This window comes from Theropithecus gelada, unplaced genomic scaffold (genome assembly GCF_003255815.1).
Source record: "Theropithecus gelada isolate Dixy unplaced genomic scaffold, Tgel_1.0 HiC_scaffold_15942, whole genome shotgun sequence".
In the NCBI taxonomy this organism is placed as follows: domain Eukaryota; kingdom Metazoa; phylum Chordata; class Mammalia; order Primates; family Cercopithecidae; genus Theropithecus; species Theropithecus gelada.
The window spans coordinates 4,419-13,243 of NW_020257705.1; the positions used below are offsets into that span (position 1 = coordinate 4,419).

The 8,825-nt window shown below is 54.1% G+C and overlaps 1 pseudogene; it reads right to left on the reverse strand.

Moving 5' to 3' along the window:
* Positions 1-3,216: 3,216 nt before the first annotated feature.
* On the reverse strand, positions 3,217-4,489 carry LOC112617239 (annotated as a pseudogene).
* Between the last annotated feature and the right edge of the window lie 4,336 nt (positions 4,490-8,825).

Here is an 8,825-nt window from a genome sequence, read left to right on the forward strand (position 1 = left end):
ATTTAATGTTGCCTCCATGAAGTGTGGCAAGCCAGCTAAAGACTTTAACACCGGTGGGGATTGCAATGATTATAGTGGTGGAAGTGAAATAGGCCCATGTATCTACATCTACACCAACTGTAAATATATGATGAGCTCATACAATGCAACCTAAAAATCCAATTGATACTATGGCCCAAACTATGCCCATGTACCCAAACGGTTCCTTTTCCCCAGAGTAGTGAGTTACAATGTGGGAAATTATTCCAAATCCAGGGAGAATAAGGATATAGACTTCGGGGTGACCAAAGAATCAAAATAAGTGCTGGTATAGGATAGGGTCTCCTCCCCCAGCAGGGTCAAAGAAAGTAGTGTTGAGGTTGCGATCCGTTAGTAGCATGGTGATGCCGGCGGCTAAGACTGGCAGAGAGAGGAGTAGAAGGATTGCTGTGATTAAGATTGATCAGACCAATAGGGGGGTTTGATATTGGGCTATTGCAGGGGGTTTTATGTTGATGATGGTGGTGATGAAGTTGATGGCCCCTAAGATAGAGGACATGCCTGCTAGGTGGAGGGAGAAGATGGTTAGGTCTACAGAGGCCCCTGGGTGAGAGAAGTTTCCTGCTAAAGGAGGGTATACCGTTCAACCTGTTCCAGTGCCGGCCTCTACTATGGCTGATGCTATTAGTAGTAGGAAAGAAGGGGGAAGGAGTCAGAAGCTTATATTATTTAGACGAGGAAATGCTATGTCAGGAGCGCCAATTATTAGGGGTACTAGTCAATTCCCGAAGCCTCCGATTATGATGGGTATGACTATGAAGAAAATTATGATGAATGCATGGGCCGTTACAATAACGTTGTAAATATGGTCGTTACCTAGTAGATTGCCAGGTTGACCTAGTTCAGCTGGAATAAGAAGGCTTAGAGCTGTACCTATGATTCCAGCTCATGCACCAAATAGTAGGTATAGAGTCCCAACGTCCTTATGGCTTGTTGAAAAGAGTCAACGGTTGATGAGCATAGGTAGAGATAGAGAGAAGGGAAGGGTAAAGTGGCTGAGTAAGCATTAGGCTGTAAACCTAAAGACAGGGGTCTAGTCCTCTTTTGACCAGCCCTGAGGTGATTTTCACATTAAATTGCAAGTTCAAAGGAGCAGCTTTAAAAGTTTCTGCCGGGGCTTCTCCCGCCTTTTTTCCCTGCAGCGGGAGAAGTGGATCAAAGCCAGTGGATTAGGGTATTGAGCTGTTTACTAAATTTTTGTGGGTTTGAGTCCCATTGATCTAGTGAGGGCTTAGCTTAATTAAAGTAACTGATTTGCGTTGAATTGATGCAGAGTAGGTGTTTGCAGTCCTTATGTAGTTCAGAAATTAAGTAATTTTACTTCCTAAGGGCTTTGAAGGCTCTTGGTCTTGTTTCACCAAAATTTCTAGTGGATAGCCAAAAGTAGGGGGGAGATTGGTAGTAAAAGGGTAGAGGCAATGATGAGTGGGGGAATAAGGAGTGTAGGTTTTGTATTTTCGAATTGCCATATTATTTTTGTGTTGTTGGATGTAGGAAATAGTGTTAGGGAGATGGTATAGATTAGGTGTGTAGAGAAATACAGGTTCAGCAGAGTTCTGATAATTATGATAGAGGGGATGAGAAAATTATTGTTTATTCTGAGTTGTTGAATGGTAATTCATTTAGGTAGGAAGCCGGTTAGAGGGGTTAAGCCCCCTAGGGATAGGAGGGTGGATGCTCTTAGTGGTGCTAGACAGGTTGATTTGTTTCAGGTGTGGGATAGTATGAGGGCTGTGGTGTTTGACTTTAGGTTGAGGTTCAGGAATATGGTAGTTGTTAGGATGATGTCTATGGTGAAGTAAAGAATTGTGATAGTTGGGTTATATACTAGTGTTATTATCATTCAGCCTATGTGAGTGATTGAAGAATATCCTAGGATTTTGCGTCATTGCGTTTGGTTGAGACCTCCTCACGTGCCTACTATGATAGATAGGGTAGAGAGAGTTAGGAGGATATAGGTGTTGATTGATGGGTGAATTTGGTATATGATCGAGATGGGGGCTAGTTTTTGCCATGTAAGGAGGAGTAGGCCAGAAGTTAGGGATGTTCCTTGGGTAAGTTCTGGGACTCCAAAATGGAAGGGGGCTATTCCTAGTTTTATGGCAAGGGCAGCCCAGTGCAGAACACGGTGGTGGTGCTTTCGGTCATGGTGGGGGTGGGGGTGGGGGTGGTGTGTTTGGGTGTGTGGGTGTGTGGTTGTGTGGGTGTGTTGGGGTGTGTGTGTGGGTGTATGTGTGTGTGCCCGCGAGCGCACACTGTGTTGGGGAGTGGGGTGGGGGATCGAGCGGGGGTCGGGTGTTGGAAAAGCATGAGAGCTCTGCCGGGGCTGCTCCCAGAGCCTTGGCCGCTGCCCGCACAGCCGCGCACGTGTAGTAGACGGTCCCCCTCCTGGAACCTGGGCTGGCTCTGGAATCCCCGGGATGCTCAGTTCTCCTCGGTGTGGAGTCTCCGGCTGCCGCCGCCGCGCCCAGACCGGGATGGCAGGAATGCCAGGCTGGTCAGCCCGGAGGGAAAACAGGCCTCTCCACACCGAGCCAGGTGCTCACCGTGAAAGGGAGGCCACCGCCCCGCCCCCGATCCCGTCCCCAACCCCGCGTCCTAAAGGTCCTCCAGCAGAGCCCGGTACTCCTCCTCGCTTAGGAGTAGCGGTTCCTGCTAAGCGGGCTCTCCCACGTCCTGCAGCTCCGTCGGGGCCTCCGTTTCTAGCAAAGGTTGCACCTGCTGCAGAAACTCAGGGATCTCCAGGAGCTCATCCAGCAGGCTGCAGGGGAGTGCAGACGAGCGCTCAGGCTCCTGGAGCGGCAGGGAGGGCGGCCGGATGGCTCGCATCTGCTCCTGCCCCGCGGAGGCCTCCGGGGGCGCGGGCCCCGGAGGTGGAGCTGCCCCGACTTGGGGCTCCCACGCCGCCCCGGCGACCTGGGGCCCCTGGCCCCAGCCCCACCACGGACTCCCCTGGGACGTGGGTGGCGCAAGCTCACCCTGGCTCTGCGGCTCAGCTCCAGTGGTCCCAGGCTGTCCCACCGAGCAAGGGCCCAGCAGGCTGTTGTGCTGCTGGTCCCGATCTCCCCACATTGGCTCGGGCCAGAGGCCACCCCCGTGGAGTGTGAGCGTGGGAGAGCGCCCCTTCTGGAGCCGCCAGGGGAGCGTAGGAAAAATACCAATCCCCGCNCCCGCGTCCTAAAGGTCCTCCAGCAGAGCCCGGTACTCCTCCTCGCTTAGGAGTAGCGGTTCCTGCTAAGCGGGCTCTCCCACGTCCTGCAGCTCCGTCGGGGCCTCCGTTTCTAGCAAAGGTTGCACCTGCTGCAGAAACTCAGGGATCTCCAGGAGCTCATCCAGCAGGCTGCAGGGGAGTGCAGACGAGCGCTCAGGCTCCTGGAGCGGCGGGGAGGGCGCCCGGATGGCTCGCATCTGCTCCTGCCCCGCGGAGGCCTCCGGGGGCGCGGGCCCCGGAGGTGGAGCTGCCCCGACTTGGGGCTCCCACTCCGCCCCGGCGACCTGGGGCCCCTGGCCCCAGCCCCACCACGGACTCCCCTGGGACGTGGGTGGCGCAAGCTCACCCTGGCTCTGCGGCTCAGCTCCAGTGGTCCCAGGCTGTCCCACCGAGCAAGGGCCCAGCAGGCTGTTGTGCTGCTGGTCCCGATCTCCCCACATTGGCTCGGGCCAGAGGCCACCCCCGTGGAGTGTGAGCGTGGGAGAGCGCCCCTTCTGGAGCCGCCAGGGGAGCGTAGGAAAAATACCAATCCCCGCCTGCCGGGGCAGGATGGGAGATCCCTGCTGCCTGCGCAGCCTGGCTGGGCTGCAGCGGGGCGACGGCCCCTGCTCCCCGGCCCACGAAAGCCCCCGATGGGAGAGTCCAGGGCACGCAGGGCACGTGGGGGGTGGGAAGCCCCGTTCCCCACGCCCCGGTGTGGGTGAAGGCAACCGGCGAGGGAGCGGGGGTCACCCGCCGGAGGCCACGTCGCCCAGGCCACCTGCGTGCGCCGGTGCCCCGCCACCCTGGCCTGGGTGCCTGGCCCTCCGGTTCTGAAACCAAATCTGAATCCGGGACTCCGGGAGGCCCGTCTCTCTGGCCAGTTGTTCCCGAGTGGCGATGCCTGGAAAGCGATCCTGCTGGAAGGCTCGCAGGAGCAGGCGGTCTGGGACCGGGTGAGGGCGGTCCGCTTTCGCCTGCCTTCTTGCGGGCCGCGTTTCCCGGGCCAGGCCAAGATTCCCGCCGGTGCTGCCTCACCTGGCGTGATCTCTCGTTCTGAAACCAAATCTGTACCCTGGGCTCCGACATGCTGATGGCCTGGGCCAGCTCTTCCCTGGTGGCGATGCCCGGGTATGGGTTCCCCTCAAAGCAGGCTCGCAGGGCCTCCCTCTGGCTCGGGGTCCAAACGAGTCTCCTTCGCAATCCTCATCCTCGGGCTCCCGCCGGGAGGGCGGCATCGCCGGGTGTGGGGAGAGCCATCGCGGGGAGACCTGGCCGGAGTTTTGCGGACAGACACAGGCAGAGAGAGGCCGGCGGGCTCCAGTGCCCCTCAGTCGGCCTGTGCACGGCGAGCAGGTCCGGCCAGGAGGCCGGCCCAGCCGGCCAGCGGCCCTTATAAAGGCCCACAGGTTCCACCCCCTTAGGAATACCGGAGGAGCCCAGGGCCAGCCCGCCCTCGGAAGCCGGGACCCACTGGGCCCAGGTCACTGAGGCCTGTGTATGGGTGGGCCCGGAGAATCCCCGGAAGTGGGGAGTGGGGTGGGGGGAGTGGTTGATTATTTTTATGATTTGGTCGGATTTGCGTATTGGAATCATTGGTGCTTTTGTAGTTGAAGTACCACGATAGTTTTTCGTATCACTGGTTATGGTTGGAGTCCATATGGAAGCAATGACATATATTTTATTTACATTAAGTGTATTATTGGTTATGGGGTTTGTAGGTTTTTCTTCTAAGGCCTGTCCTATTTATGGGGTTTGAGCTTTAATTGTTAGTGGTGTGATTGGTTATGTGATTATTTTAAATTATGGGGGCGGCTTATATGGGTCTGATTCGGATTGATCCCATTTGATCCGGTCTGATCTGGTTTGAATCGGTCTGATCCGGTTTCATCCGGTCTGATCCGGTTTTATCCAGTCTGATCCGGTCTAAACCGGTTTGAACTGGTCTAATCTTTTCTCAACCAATGTGATCCGGTTTGATCCGATCAAAACCGGTTTGATCCCGTCAAAACCGGTTTGATCAGGTCAAAACCGGTTTGAACCGGTCTGAACCGGTTTGATCCTCTCTGATTCGTTGAAAATCAGTTTGAACCGGTCTGATCCGGTGTGAAACGGTCTGAACCGGTCTGATTCGTTTTGATACGGACTTACCCGGTTTGATCCAGTCAAAACCGATTCGATCCGGTCAAAACCGGTTTCAACCGGTCTTATCCGGTTTGATCCGGTCTGATCTGGTTTGATCCTTCAAAACCGGTTCGATGCGGTCAAAACCGGTTTCGTCCGCTCTGATCCGGTCTGATCTGGTTTGAATCGGTCTAATCCGGTTTGATCCGGTTTCATCCGTTTTTATCCGGTGTGATCCAGTCAAAACCGGTTTGAATCGGTCTGATCCGGTCTCAACCAGTGTAATCCGGTTTGATCCGGTTATAACCGGTTTGAACCATCTGAACCGGTTTGATCCGGTCAAAACCGATTTGATCCAGTCAAAACCGGTTTGAACTGGTCTGATCCTGTTTCATCCGGTCAAAACCGGTTCGATCCAGTCAAAACCGGTTTGATCCCGTGTGATCTGGTTTGATCCGGTCTCATCCGGTTTGATCCGGTCTGATCCGGTCTAATTCAGTTTGATCCGGTCTGATTTGGTCTGATCTGGTCTGATTCGCTCTGATCCTCTTTTATCCGGTCTGATCCGGTCAAAACCGGTTTGAATCGGTTTGATCGGGTCTGATCCGGTCTGATCCGGTTTGATCCGGTCGGATCCGGTCACAACCGGCTTGAAGCAGTCTGATCCGTTTTGATTCGGTCTGATCCGGTTTGATCCGGTTCGATCCGGACTGATCCGGTCAAAACCGGTTCGATCCGGTCAAAACCAGTTTGAACCAGACTGATCCGGTGTGATCCGGTCCAATCCGGTCAAAACCGGTTTGAACCGGTTTGATCCGTTCCTATCTGGTCTGATCCGGTCACAACCGGCTCGAACCAGTCTGATCCGGTTTGATCCGGTCTGATCCGGTCACAACCGGCTTTAACCAGTCTCATCCGGTTTGATCCAGTCTGATCCTGTCTGATCCAGTTTGATCCGGTCTGATCCGGTCAAAATCGGTTTGAACCGGTCTGATCCGTTTTGAAACGGTCTCTACCGGTCTGATTCGGCTCCATCCTGTCTGATCCGGTGTGATCCGCTCAAAACCGGTTCGATCCGGTTAAAACCGGTTTCAACCGGTCTGATCCGGTTTGACAGGTCAAAATCGGTTCGATCCGGTCAAAACCAGTTTGAACCGGTCTGATCCGTTCTGATCCGGTTTGATCCGGTCTGACGTGGTCAAAACCGGTTTTAACCGGTCTGATCCGGTTTGATCCGGTTTGATCCGGTCTGACCCGAGCAAAACCGGTTTGAACCGCTCTGATCCGCTCTGAAACGGACTGAACCCGTCTGATCCGGTTTCATCCAGTCTGATCTAGTTTGATCCAGTCTGATCCGGTTGGATCCGGTCAAAACCTTTTCGATCCTGTCAAAACCTATTTGAACCGGTCTGATCCGGTCTGAACCGGTCAAAACTGGTTCGATCCTGTCAAAACCGGTTTGAACCAGTCTGATCCGGTGTTATCCGGTCTGATCCGGTCAAAATCGGTTTGAACCGGTGTGATCCAGTCTGATCCGGTCTGATCCGTTTTGATCCGGTCACAACCAGCTTGAACCAGGCTGATCCGGTCTGTACCGGTCTGATCCGGTGTGTTCCACTTTTGTCCTGTCTGATCCGGTTTCATCCGGTCAAAACCGGTCCCATACGTTCACAACCGGTTTCATCCGGTCTGACCCGGTTTGATCCGGTCTGATCCGGTCTGATCCGCTGTGATCCGGTCTGATCCGGTCAAAACCGGTTAGATCTGGTCAAAACCGGTTTGAACCGGTCTGATCCGGTTTGATCCGGTCAAAACCGGTTCGATCCGGTCAAAACCGGTTTGAATCGTTCTGATCCGGTTTCTTCCCCTTTGATCCGGTTTGATCCGGTCAAAATCGGTTTGAACCAGTCTGATCCGGTCTGAAACGGTCCGAAGCGGTCAAAACCGGTTGGATCCGGTGAAAAGCGGTTTGAACCAGTCTGATCCGCTTTGATCCGGTCAAAACTGTTTTGAAACGGTCTGATCCGGTTTGATCCGGGCTAATCCGGTTTGATCCAGTCGCATCCGTTCTGATCCTGTCTGATCCGGTCTGATCCGCTTGAATCCGGTCTGATCCGTTCTGATCCGCTTTTATCCGGTCAAAACCGGTTCCATACGTTCACAACCGGTTTCATCCGGTCAAAACCGATTTGAACCGCTCTGATCCGGTTTGTTCCGGTCAAAACCGGTTCGATCCGGTCAAAAACGGTTTGAACCGTTGTGATCCGGTTTGATCTGGTTTGAACCGGTCAAAACCGGTTGGATCCGGTCAAAAGCGGTTTGAACCGGTCTGATCCGGTGTGATCCGGTCAAAACCGGTTGGATCCGGTCAAAACCGGTTTGAACCCTTCTGATCCGGTCTGAAACGGTCTGAAACGGTCAAAACCGGTTGGATCCCGTCAAAAGCGTTTTGAACCGGTCTGATCCGGTTTGATCCGGTCAAAACCGGTTCGATCCGGTCAAAACCGGTTTGAACTGGTCTGATCCGGTTTGATCCGGTTGCATCCGTTCTGATCCGGTCTGATCCGGTTTGATCCGGTCTGATTCGGTCACAACCGGGTTGAACCCGTCTGATCCGGTTCGATCCTGGCAAAACCGGTTCGATCCGGTCAAAACCGGTGTGAACCGGTCTGATCCGGTCTGAGCCAGTTAAAACCGGTTCGATCCGGTCAAAACCGGCTTGAACCGGTTTGATCTGGTGTGATCCGGTTTGATCCGGTCTGATCCGGTCACAACCGGCTTGAACCCGTCTGATCCGGTTTGATCCGGTCTCATCCGCTTTGATCCGGTTCGATCACATCCGATCCGGTCAAAACCGGTTCGATCCTGTCAAAACCAGTTTGAACCGGTCTGATCCGGTGTGCTCCGGTCAAAACCGGTTGGATCCGGTCAAAACCGGCTTGAACCGATCTGATCCGGTCTGAGCTGGTCAAAACCGGTTCGATCTGGTGAAAACCAGTTCGATCCGGTGAAAGCCGGTTTGATCCCGTCTGATCCGGTCAAAATCGGTTTGAACCAGTCTGATCCGGTTTTATACGGTTTGATCTGGTCTCGTCCGGTTTGATCTGGTCAAAACCGTTTCGATCTGGTCAAAGCCGGTTTGAACCGGTCTGATCCGGTCTGAGCTGGTCAAAACTGTTTCGATCCGGTCTGATCTGGTTTGATCCGGTCTGATCCGGTTTGATCCGGTTTGATCCGGTCTGACCCGAGCAAAACCCGTTTGAACCGCTCTGATCCGGTCTGAAACGGACTGAACCCGTCTGATCCGGTTTCATCCGGTCTGATCTAGTTTGATCCAGTCTGATCCGGTTTGATACGGTCAAAACCGTTTCGATCCTGTCAAAACCGATTTGAACCGGTCTGAACCGGTCAAAACCGGTTCCATCCTGTCAAAACCGGTTTGAACCAGTCTGATGCGGTGTGATCCGGTCTG